The sequence below is a fragment of the Capricornis sumatraensis genome, chromosome 2 (assembly GCF_032405125.1).
Source record: "Capricornis sumatraensis isolate serow.1 chromosome 2, serow.2, whole genome shotgun sequence".
NCBI lineage: Eukaryota > Metazoa > Chordata > Mammalia > Artiodactyla > Bovidae > Capricornis > Capricornis sumatraensis.
This window is the reverse complement of record NC_091070.1, coordinates 623,075-635,772: the sequence shown is the minus strand read 5'-3', so window position 1 is coordinate 635,772 and position 12,698 is coordinate 623,075. Positions and strand designations below refer to the sequence as shown.

Here is a 12,698-nt window from a genome sequence, read left to right as displayed (position 1 = left end):
AAGGTCAACCATAAAGTGCTATATGACTTTCTACTAACCAAATAAACTGAAAATGAACACAAATTCTAATATGTAGACAGATACACAGAAAGAAAACTGGACAGATTCAGAAGATGCATTCATTTATTCAACAAACATTTACTGTCTGTAAGAGCCCCTCCAAGGCCGCAGACTGTGCTCCACGCCCACTTCTGCCCCAAGTGCACGAGCAGCCCGCACCAGCGCCTGACCACGCTGGGCCCCAGCTCCCTCGGCCCTGACGCGCAAGCGCTGATCTCAGTGAAGCCCAAGACCTCCGCCAGTCCAAAATTCTAGAGCTATGCCGAAAACCAAAACCTCTTCAAAAACACATTCTGGAATAAACGAAATGAGGATACCTTACAATGAGTATCTTCCAGTGTACCCCACGGAATTCTGGCCCCACTCTACGAGAAGTTAAGAAGTGTGATGTTGGGGGAAGGTGGGGAAGAGTGCTCAGGCTGAAATGAATCTGGAAACAGTCAGCTTAAAGTTTCACAAGTTTCTTTAATGCCGAACCTCATAGACACTACACCGTGAAAATACACATCTGGAGCTTCAAGACTGAGACACTTACATCTGTCAAATTCACTGGACCACAAGCGACTCTTTATGGTAATGCCGATCCATACTGTGTGAGCCAGCAGATCAGAAAGACATGATTAAGAACGGCTTAGTTCAAACCCTAGTTCTACTGCTTAAAAGCTCTGTCATCCTCAACAGACTGCTTGACTTTTCTGTGCTTCAGATCCCTCTAGTGTGAAATGGGGAATAAAAATGCTGCCCTCAAAGCACACTGGTGCCTGCAGTTTATGTTCAAACGTGTTTCAAAGAGATGGATTGACGGGAGAACACAGGTATGGACAGACACGTGATAAAGAAGGGCTTACCAGTGGCTCAATGACAGAGAATCACCTGCAATGCAGGAGCTGCGGGTTTGATTCCTGGGTCAGGAAGACCCCCTGGTGGAGGGCACGGCAACCCACTCCAGTGTTCTCGCCTGGGGAGTCCCATGGACCAAGGAGCCTCGTGGGGTACAGTCCACAGGGACTGACTGAGCACGCACATGTGTGAGAAAGAAGGTACGACCGATGCTAACTGCAGAATCTCGATAGTGAGTGAACGGGCATTCAACATACAATTCTTTCAAATTCTCTGCATTATATTTGAAAATGTTCATAATAAAACGGCAAATGGTAAAAATAGGGCCTTGTGATGATTCTGTGAGCTTAATTCACACAGTATTTGCTGTGTTCAACTAAGACTATTAGTGTTTGTAAATAAATTTATGCTTTGGACTACTGGACTTCCCTGGTGGCTCAGCTGATAAAGAATTCGCCTGCAATGCAGGAGACCTGGGTTCAATCCCTGGGTTGGGAAGATCTCCCTGGAGAAGGGGAAGGCTCCCACTCCAGTATTCTGGCCTGGAGAATCCATGGACTACAGTCCATGGGGTCACAAAGAGTTGGGGACATGACTGAACAACTTTCACTTTCACTTTTGGTACCATAATTTTTTAAAAAAATTAGACTAAGAACTTTTAACTAGAATTTAAAGTTTCAGAGGGAAAAGCAATTTCAGCATCTTTCCAAAGTTTAACTAAATGCATTAACTTAAAAAAATATTTTAAATTGTGGTCACAATTAACCACAGAACAAAATTTACCATGTTAACCATTTTTAAGCATATTCTACTGCTAAGTCACTTCAGTCGTGTCTGACTCTGTGTGACCCCATAGACGGCAGCCCACCAGGCTCCCCCGTCCCTGGGATTCTCCAGGCAAGAACACTGGAGTGGGTTGCCATTTCCTTCTCCGACAATTCAGGTCCGTGAAAGTGAAAGTGAAGTCGCTCAGTCGTGTCCGACTCTTAGTGACCCCATGGACTGCAGCCCACCAGGCTCTTCCATCCATGGGATTTTCCAGGCAAGAGTACTGGAGTGGGGTGCCATTGCCTTCTCCGTTTCAAGCATATAACACAGTACTATTCTGTTAACTCTAGGCACATGGTTCACAACAGAGCTCTACAATTTTTTCACTGTGCAAAACAAATTTCATTGAACAATGACTCTTCGCCCTCTCTTCCAAACTTCCAGAAACCACCATCCCATTTTCGGTTCCTAAGAGTTTGACTATTAACGCATACTTTCATAGTGAGAACAAACCAGTGTACGTGGTCCATGCCTCAAGTTGACACTGGCTTCAGCATGAGTCTAACATGAAAACCCAAGGTAGTATCTTAACATCAATACAATAAAACAGCATACCCTCCTGCAGTATGTCACACAGACTATAGAAAAAGCAAGCTCACAGGAAACCATCACTTCTGCAATAATGAGCTGGCTCTAAATGAACAATAAAACTTCTGTTATTTATTGCTGTAACTGAATGCTAAGTTCTGTTATTTTATTAAAAAATTCTGAAGTTGAAGACATTAACGAGTCACATATTAGAAGTTACTACTCCCGATTCTATTAGGCATCATCTTTTATTTACAAGATGTGTGACGGCCCAGCTTTCCGAAAGCACTGTCCATATGTTAGGGGAAGCACACCGACCGGAACCGCCCACCCGGACAGGCACCAAAGTAACCGTCTGCATGAGTTGTTTTACAACAGGAGGTCCTGGTAAGGAACACAGAGCTATTAAGCCACCACCAACCGGGAGAGTTCGGCAAAGGTGAAAAGGAGACACCACATGTCCGACCACCTCCCAGAATCCTTCTCCCTGGCCTCCATCTCGGCTGAACAAGGTGTGCACCACCAGGAAGGACTCTGAGTCAGAATGACTGGCTGAAGACCACCCTGAAACTAACCCCATCACCATAAAACCTGCAAGCCATGTGGCAGAGCGGTCCTCCCGGGGCCCCTCACCCTCTGCCCTCCACCCGGGTGCCCCTCTCCCAATAGAATTCCTTGCACGGTCAGCACATGTGTCTCCTCAGACAACTCATTTTCGAGTGTTAGACAGGAGCCCAGTTTCGGGCCCTGGAAGGGGTCCCCCTTCCTGCAAAACATATACTATTTCTCCCATATCTGTATTTGCAGCTGGACTAAGGGAGATAAGGAACTCTTCTGATACACAGTCACTTCAGCCTTTTTTTCACTAACCACAGAATTTTTCTCATAGGAAATCAGCAAGAGGTCATAGATTAATTACACTTGGTTCTTATATGCAGAGTCCATCATGAGAAACACTGGGCTGGAAGAAGCACAAGGTGGAATCAAGATTGCTGGGACAAATATCAATAACCTCAGATATGCAGATGACACCACCCTTATGGCAGAAAGTGAAGAGGAGCTAAAAAGCCTCTTGATGAAAGTGAAAGAGGAGAGTGAAAAAGTTGGCTTAAAGCTCAACATTCAGAAAACAAAGATCATGGCATCCGGTCCCATCACTTCATGGGAAATAGATGGGGAAACAGTGGAAACAGCGTCAGACTTTATTTTTTGGGCTCCAAAATCACTGCAGATGGTGACTGCCGCCATGAAATTAAAAGACGCTTACTCCTTGGAAGAAAAGTTATGACCAACCTAGATAGCATATTCAAAAGCAGAGACATTACTTTGCCGACTAAGGTCCGTCTGGTCAAGGCTATGGTTTTTCCTGTGGTCATGTATGGATGTGAGAGTTGGACTGTGAAGAAGGCTGAGTGCTTAAGAATTGATGGTTTTGAACTGTGGTGTTGGAAAAGACTCTTGAAAGTCACTTGACTGCAAGGAGATCCAACCAGTCCATTCTGAAGGAGATCAGCCCTGGGATTTCTTTGGAAGGAATGATGCTGAAGCTGAAGCTCCAGTACTTTGGCCACCTCATGTGAAGAGTTGATTCATTGGAAAAGACTCTGATGCTGGGAGGGATTGAGGGCAGGAGGAGAAGGGGACGATAGAGGATGAGATGGCTGGATGGCATCATGGACTCGATGGACGTGAGTCTGAGTGAACTCCGGGGGATGGTGATGGACAGGGAGGCCTGGCGTGCTGCGATTCATGGGGTCACAAAGAGTCGGACACGACTGAGTGACTGAACTGAACTGACTACAAAGCGTGCCATCCAGGAAGCCCTCGTCTCTCACAACGCAGCTCAGATGGCCTATGAGGCCTGTTTTCACTCATAATCCACTATCTCTATTCTTTGGTTCCTGACACAGATTAAACTTTGCCTGCAAAGAGGGCTCAAGGCTTCCCCAGTCTCCAGTCCTGGGGGAAAGGGAACTGGCAGAGCTCACGATGAGTGGGCAGCAGGACGCCTCTGTGCCTGAGTGGTCGCTGGGGTCCAGGTTCCCCACGAGGTGAGGTCAGTCAGCTCTGCTTTCTTCTTTTCAGAATTCTCTTCAGAATCTCCTCTCCTGGCCTTAGTTGCTGACAAGTTTATTTACTCTTTGTGTGCCTGGTGAGCTAAGGTGGAACTTGGGAGAAGGTCTTCCCTCCCTCACACTTCAAACCCCAGGATCTAGAAAAACTCAACAATGCTGGGCTTGAAAAGCATTTAGCCCTAGGCTTATAACAACACACTTTATCCACCTTAAGTTTCTCTGGAATTTATCTTTCCTGGCCTGTCCTTAACTGAGAATGCTCAGATTCCAGTGAACAAGCTTAGAGGGAGCATCTGCTTTAGAGAGAGTCCCCGTGGCCCAGTGGAGCTCACCCAGGTCAAGGATTCCCTGTAACGGCCAGAGAGCAAGCCCATCAAAACGCTTTACTCTGCCCTGTCTTAACCTCCACTGGGGCCCAAGCAGATGTGACTGCAATAGAGTTTTTACCCAACGTTCACAGCTTACACTGGGGCTCACTCTTGGTGTATCTTCGTTCCGAGGCTTTGGACAAATGCACCCGCCACTGCAGTGCGTAGCATCATTCAGAGTAGGTTCTGTCCCGAACATCCTCTGTGCAGGCTTCTGTGTAGACATCAGACTTCAGCTCCTTCGGGTAAATACCTAAGAGCACAACTGCTGGGTCACACTTAAGCTTACCTTCAAGCTTTCTTTTTTTTTAATTCATCTGAATTTGTTACAACTTTAAAGCAGACTGTGACTTGAGCATCACATTTCCGTTCACAATACTCGCTCGCGTTACTTTTACAAGGGCTTTACGACATGCCTGGACAGGCTTATCATTCTGCTACCCTAAACACTGTTCTCTGAAAAACAAGCCCTATGTACGGACAACCCCAGTGGTTCGGATGGTAAAGAATCTGCCTGCAATGCAGGAGACCTGGATTCAATCCCTGGGTCGGGAAGATCCCCTGGAGAAGAGAATGGCAACCCACCCCAATATTCTCGCCTGGAGAATCCCGTGGGCAGAGGAGCCTGGCAGACTACACCCCACGGGGTCACGAAAAGTCAGACACGACTGAGTGACTAACACTCTCACTCTGATGTATGGACAGGGACCCCCATCAAGGTGGTTCAGTGTAACACACTTCATTTCCAGAGGCCTGGCACATGCAGTCAGTAACCACAGGGGCTGAAAGGTTTAAAGAGTAGATCGCAGAAGATGAAAAGCTGCTTTAATGAGTGTTTCTTTTGAACACCAAGGTACTCACTTCAGAACACTTTAGTGACAAAAGACTCGGTTTAGTGAAGAATCTGTTTTACAGCCAACGCTTCAGACCACGAGGCTGACACAGGTGAATACACCCTACAACAAGCGTAGGTGCTTCCGTCTGCTACAACGAGCCGACGTGAAGCTAGAGAGCAAGCAGCTCCATCAGCAACGCCACGGTCACCCGAGAAACACCGCCCTCGGCAGGAGACGGCACGCCCCACGGGGAAGACGCGTGTTTCGTATCAAAGGTAACGCCCAGACAGTCTTCCCAAGTTGCTGCAGCAACTCTGCATGCACGCCAACAGCAGATGAGAGTCCCTGTTTCTCCACGTCTTCACTAACATTTGGTTTCCTTGGTGCTCTGAGGTTTGGTCATTCTACTTGTCCAATGGCCATCTCACTGTTGTTTTAACCGGCATTTCCTTGATGACACATAACTTTTCATACGCTTATTTGCCACGGGTGTATTTTCATCAGTGCAATGTCTGTCAAGGTTACTGGCCCACTGTTAAAAATCAGGTTATTTTCTTATTGAGTTGTGAGAAGCTTCTGTATATTTCAGAAAAGTCACTTATCAGATATCTTTTCTATTTATTTTCTTCCAGTGTGTGACTTGTCTTCTCAATCTCCTGACACTGACTTTTGCAAAGCAGAATTTTTGAATTTTAACAATTTCAATAACGTCTAGCTTGTCAATTCTTGCTCTCACGGATCATGCCTTTGGGGTCGCACCTTAAAAGCCATCACCACACCCGAGGCCATCTAGGCTGTCTCTCTGCTATCTTCTAGGACTGGAAAGTTTCGTGTTTTACTCTGAGGTCTGTGACACACTGAGAGCTAACTTTCGTGGAGGATGCAAGCTAGCTCACCAGATCCGGCTCTCCCATGGGGGTGGCCGGCTGCTCCAGCACCACCTGCTGCCAGGACCATGACTGCTCCACCGTGCTGGCTTTGCCCCGCTGTCGCAGACCCCTGACTCTATCGGTCTAGGTCCACTTCTGGGCTCTCCAGCCTGCTCCCCTGCTCTATCTGCCGACTCCATCCTCAGTGACACGCTGTCTTGCTGACTGTAAGCCTGACCGTGAGTCTGAGAGCAGTGTGGTGCCAGTCTCTCGACCGTCCTTCTCCTTTAACACCGTGCTGGCCATTCTGGGCCTTGTGCCTGACCACGGAAGCTTTAGAGTCAGCTTGTTGATCCACACAAAATAATGTGTATTTGCATTTTGATAGCAACTGCGCTGAATCTGTAGACCAAGTCGGGAAGACCTGACATCTCACCAATACTGAGTCTTACTATCCATGAGCACAGACCATCTCTCCATCTGTCCAGCTCTTCTTCGGTACCTTCAACAGAGCTGTGCCGTTTTCCTCACACAGATCTCATACATGCTTTGTTAGATTTATACCTAAGTATTTCATTTTGGGGGGGTGTGTGTGCAAATTTAAATGGTATTGTTTTAAATTTCAAATCCGACGTGTTTATTGCTGGTAGAAAGCAGATGACTTTTGTATATTAATCCTGTGTCCTAAAACTGTAATAAAACTGTAACTGCTTGTTAGTATCAGGAGGGTTTTTGTTGTTGCTGTTAACACTGATTTTTTTCAAATTTTCCACACTCTCAACATACTTTTAAATTGCATTTTCTTCATGACATGTTGAATATCTCTTCATGAATATACTGGTCATTTATATTTTTGTGTTTGTGAATTGTCCACATCTTTTGCCCATTTTTTGTAGCACTATTTGTCTAACTGTTGAGTTGTAAGAGTTCTTTACATATTTTAAATAAAACTGCTTTGACAGACACATGTTTTGCAAAGGTATTCTCCATTCTATAGTTTGGCTTTTTATTTAACTGTGTCTTTTGAAGAGTGAATTTTAAAATTTTTGAAGTTGTAAATTTTTTCTTTTATAGTCTATGCTTCCTGGATTCTAAAACATCTCTGCCTACTCAGTGTCACAAAGATGTTCTTTAAAATGTTCTTCTGGAAATTTAATAGTTCTAGCTCTTACATTTAGGTCTATGATCCAATTTGAGTTAATTTTCTTGTTAATGTGAGGTAAAGTTCAAGATTCATTTTTTTCTCATATAGATATCTAGTTGTTCTGGTACCATTAAAAAAAAAAAACACCTTTTTTTTTTGTTACTATTGATTTATGTTGGTACATTTGTCAAAAATCAATTTGCCGTTTAAGTGTGGATTTATTTCAGGACCCTATTCTGCTCCAGCACTCTATGTGCAGTCTTATGCTAGAGGCTCGTTGCCTCAGTTACCATGAGACTTGAATCAGGCAATTTTCAAGATCGTCCTGTGTTCTCTTATAAATTTTAGAATTAGGGTTTCAATTTCTACCCCAAAAAGCCTGCTAGGATTTTAACTAGAGTGTTTAATCTATAACACTTATTTTCAGCTAAACTACTGGGTTAATAGTTTAATCTATTAGCAATCTAATATAATTATTGATATGGTTGGGTTTGGTTCTATCACTTTATTATTAATTTTTAACTTGTCACTTCTGTTGTACGGTTCCATTTTTGTGTTTTCCTGACTTTTGAAAAATTATTTGAATTTTTTTAGAATTTCATTTCCATTTCCACACTCACATCTCACCTTCCCTTCTCTGCACTATTTGTGCAGTCGCTGCTCTGAGGAGTACAATATGCACCCCTCCGACTATTCACACTTCTCTGACAACTGGAAACAGTGCCACTTCACATGAAATACAGCATCCTTCCTGCTATAGCCACTACACATTATATGGATCTATAATATCTTCCACGCGTGTTATAAACTTCACAATGTTCTGAGTTTTGCTTATATAATTTGTAAAGAAATAAAGAATAACGAGAGACTTCTGCACTTCTCCAGATACTTATAGTTTCTGATGACGTTTCTTTTTCAAGGATTCAAAATTCTATCTGGTACCACTTTTCTTCAGCCTTGAAGAACATCCTTTGCCATTTCTTGTAGGGCCAGTGATGAATTTTCTGAGTTTTACTTTATCTGAAAAAGACATTCTTTTACCTTGGTTTAAATTTTTATTGAGACATAATTAACATGTCATAAATTCACCCTTTTCAAGAATATAATCCAGTGACTTTCAGTGTGCTCACAAGGTGGTGCCCTCACCATCAGAATCACCCTCATCCTGGCGGGTATTTCCCTCTGATAGAGAACTCTGCATGGCAGGCTCTTTTCCCTTTGCTTCCAGCACTTTAAACAGTCCTTCCACTCTCCTGGTTTATAGAGTAAAAGTGAGTCGTCACATGGGTCATCGCTCCTCTGCCTGAAACGTGCGATTTTTCCCTCGCTGCTCTCGACAGTGCTTACCTCTGGCTTTCAACAGTGCTGCCATGCTGTGTCCTTTTCTTCTCGTTACTTTAATTTTTATTGGCGTACAGCTGATTCGCAATGCTGTGCTACTTTCTGCTGTACCCAACAGTGAATCAGATACACAAATACATGTATCTACTCTTTTCTACCTCCTGAGAAATCTGTATGCAGGTCAAGAAACAACAGATAGAAGTGGACATGGAACAATGGACTGCTTCCAAATTGGGAAAGGAGTACGTCAAGGCTGTATATTGTCACCCGGCTTATTTAACTTATAGGCAGAGTACATCATGAGAAACACTGGGCTGGAAGAAGCACAAGCTGGAATCAAGACTGCTGGAAGAAATAGCAATAACCTCAGATATGCAGATGACGCCACCCTTATGGCAGAAAGTGAAGAAGAACTAAAGAGGCTCTTCATGAAAGTGAAAGAAGAGAGTGAAAAAGTTGGCTTAAATCACAACATAAAAACTAAGATCATGGCATCCGGCCCCATCACTTGTTAGCAAGCAGATGGGGAAACAATGGAAACAGTGAGAGACTTTATTTTTTTGTGCTCCAAAATCCCTGCAGATGGTGACTGCAGCCATGAAATTAAAAGATGCTTGCTTCTTGGAAGAAAAGCTAAGACCAACCTAGACAGCATATTAAAAAGCAGAGACATTACTTTGCCAACAAAGGTCCATCTTCTAGTCAAAGCTATGGTTTTTCCAGTAGTCATGTATGAATGTGAGAGCTGGACTGTAAAAAAAGCTGACAGCCGAAGAATTGATGCTTTTGAACTGTGGTGTTGGAGAAGACTCTTAAGTCCTGTGGACAGCAAGGAGATCCAACCAGTCCATCCTCCAGGAAATTAGTCCTGAATACTCATTAGAAGGACTGATGCTGAAGCTCCAATACTTTGTCCACCTGATGCGAAGAACTGACTCATTGGAAAAGACCCTGATGCTGGGAAAGACTGAAGGTGGGAGGAGAAGGGGACGACAGAGGATGAGAAGGTTGGATGGCGTCACTGACGTGATGGACATGAGTTTGACAAAGCTCCGGGAGTTGGTGATGGACAGGAAAGCCTGGCGCGCTGCAGTCCATGGGGTCACACAGAGTCGGACCTGACTGAGCGACTGAACTGAGCCGAGCCCTTTTCTAAGATTCTTTTCCCGTATCGGTCATTACAGAGCACTGAGCAGAGTTCCCTGTGCTAACCGACAGGTCCTTATCAGTTATCCATTTTACATACAGTGGTCTGTGTATGCCAATCCCGATCTCCCCATTTATCCCTCCCCCTCTTGCCCCTAGTAACCATAAGATTTCTTTCTACACCTATAACTGTTTCTGTTGTATAAATAACTTTATTTGTACCCTTGTCTTAGATTTCACATACAAGTGATATAATATTTGTACTTCTCTGCCTGAAAACACCTCTAGGTCCATCACGTTGCTGCAAGTGGCTTTATTCCACTCTTTCTCATGACTGAGCAACACCCCACTGTAAATACGGTGGACCCTCTTTGTCCACTCTCCCGCTGATGGACATTCAGGTTGCTTCCAGACAGGCTACGGCCTTCTTTGGGGTCATCTGGCCTGGCACTTACCAAGTCTCTTAGATCTCTGAGTTTCTGGTTTTCATCCAATTTGAGAAGCTTTGGCCTTAATTTTTCAAATGTTTGTTTTATCCCATTCCCTCTCTCCTCACTTTCTTAAGACTCCAACCGCACGCACGTTTGATTGTTTGACACTGAGAGGTCCCTGAGACTCTATTCATTTTCTCCTAGTGTTTTCTCTGCACTTCACGTTAATCCCCACTGTTCTACCTTCGAGCCCACTTACATTTCCTTCCAACATTTCTATTCAACTGCTAAACCCATCCGACAGATTTTTACATTTCAGACATTGTATTTATCATTTCTAGAAATTCCATGTGGTTCTTTTTCATTGTTTCTGTTTATCAGATAAGATTTTTTATTTTTTCACTCGCAGAGAACATGCTGCTTTATTTCACTGAGGATATTTTAAGAGACGTTTTAAAATTCTTGTCTGCTACTGCCAGTATCTCGTGCATCTCAGGCTGGAATTCAGTTGTTTTTATTTCCTCCTGGGAGATGTTCCATTTCCTTGATCCTCCTATGTAGGATAATTTTTTATTGTACTCTCAACATTAACCCTTAAATGCTAACTAGTGAAAACTCTAAGATTGTTATTTCTCCCCAGCAAGAGTTTCTTTTGTTTTAGCCAGCAAATATCTTGGTTTTGCCTGGACTGACTTGAATTACAAATCAGTTTCTTAGAAGGCAGCTCTAGGCCACTTCAGATTTGTTTTTTAAGTCAAGCTGTTCTGAGACTGTCGTTTTCATGCATGGTTCAGAAGTAAATGCACAAATTTTCGCACACAAAATTTGAGGACTCTCCCTCCTCTGAGGCTCCTCTTTCTTTTAGGGATTCCTCCACTATCATCAGTGGCCAAGGTTCTCTGACCTTGGTTTCCCAGTTTCTCTGACCAGAAACCATTGTTTCTTCATCAGAGTCCAAAGAACATGACCTGTGCTCACCCTGAAGCTAAACTTAGTGAAACGGCGATGCGGCCTTCCCCGCCTCCTCCCGCCGTGCGCTCTCCCTGAGGGCCTGCTTCTGTCCACTCTCAAGGGCCTTAAACATTGCTTTCTTCTATTAAGTCCAGTGTTCACAGTTACTTTCTACAAAGTAATTCTCTAGAAGGTGGTCTTATTTTGATATTACAAGAAGTAATGGTCTTCCTAAGTCAACATTCAAATAAAATAGCAGTTTCTGCTTTTCACTTCAACTACTACCCCTGGAAATAAACTTCAAAGAGCAAATAAAATCTTAAAGGTGATACAATGTAGGCCCATCTCAGGGATCATGAACTTAATATCCTTATGATTCTTTCTTTTACATCATATCTGCTAGACACACACATGGAAGCAAATCTGCAGGGGACTCTATCACGTTTAGGCGTTGGGGAATACTGTTAATTAAAAAGATTTTTTTCATTGTGTTAATGACAAAACACATAAAAGCAAACAAAAATACGATGCTATAAGAACCCAAGCAATGACAAACAGATATCCAAGCATTGAGTCTAAGAGTTTAAATGGTTCTCATTTCTCCGGCATTATTTTTCATTGTAATCAGAAGTCTTTGAGCATGAAAGTCTAAAAATAAACTACATCTCTCTTAATTAAACTGTCAACCTAAGAGCAAGAGCTCAACCTTCCCAGCAATGCTACTAACGTCATTAGAACAAGACTTAACTATTTACGCGTTTTACTTCATCCTAGAGGCACACTGCACAGCAGCCCCTTAAAGGAGCCTGTGCTTCAGAGTCCTCTACCTGCCTCAGCAAAGTCCACAGTGACATGTCAGGTGATCTGCAGCCGCCTGGATGTCTGGGACCAGACGCGACCAGAAGCAGACCTGTGCCTGAGAGACAGAAGTGTCCGCTGCCTGTCCTCACGTACGGAAGGAGACGGCTCTTCCTGCGGCTGCGGGAGCTCCTCCACCTGCGCCAGGCATGCTTCTGCCCGACTCTCTGTCTAGCTCTTCCCAAAGATAAAAAGAAGTTACTCATTGCTGAAGAGTCTAAAACTCTGACTGGGGACAGTCAGTAGCAAGCGGAGTCTCTGTGTTGAGAACAGTCTCCACCCACGGCCTGTTCTTTTTCTTTTTTGGCTCAAACTTCTGGCCTGGCCTGACCTCTTGAGAAGGCCATTCTCTTGCATGCCTCCTTTCACTGTATATAATGGTTAATAAGTGGATGTGGAGGTTCCCTTGGGACCTAGTGTTCA

General features: G+C 43.9%; 1 protein-coding gene across 1 annotated transcript in view; it reads right to left on the bottom strand.

Annotated features, from left to right (window-relative positions):
• Positions 1–12,698, bottom strand: part of RPS6KA5 (ribosomal protein S6 kinase A5) — a 181,832-nt gene that overhangs the window by 123,117 nt on the left and 46,017 nt on the right. The window lies entirely within an intron of this gene.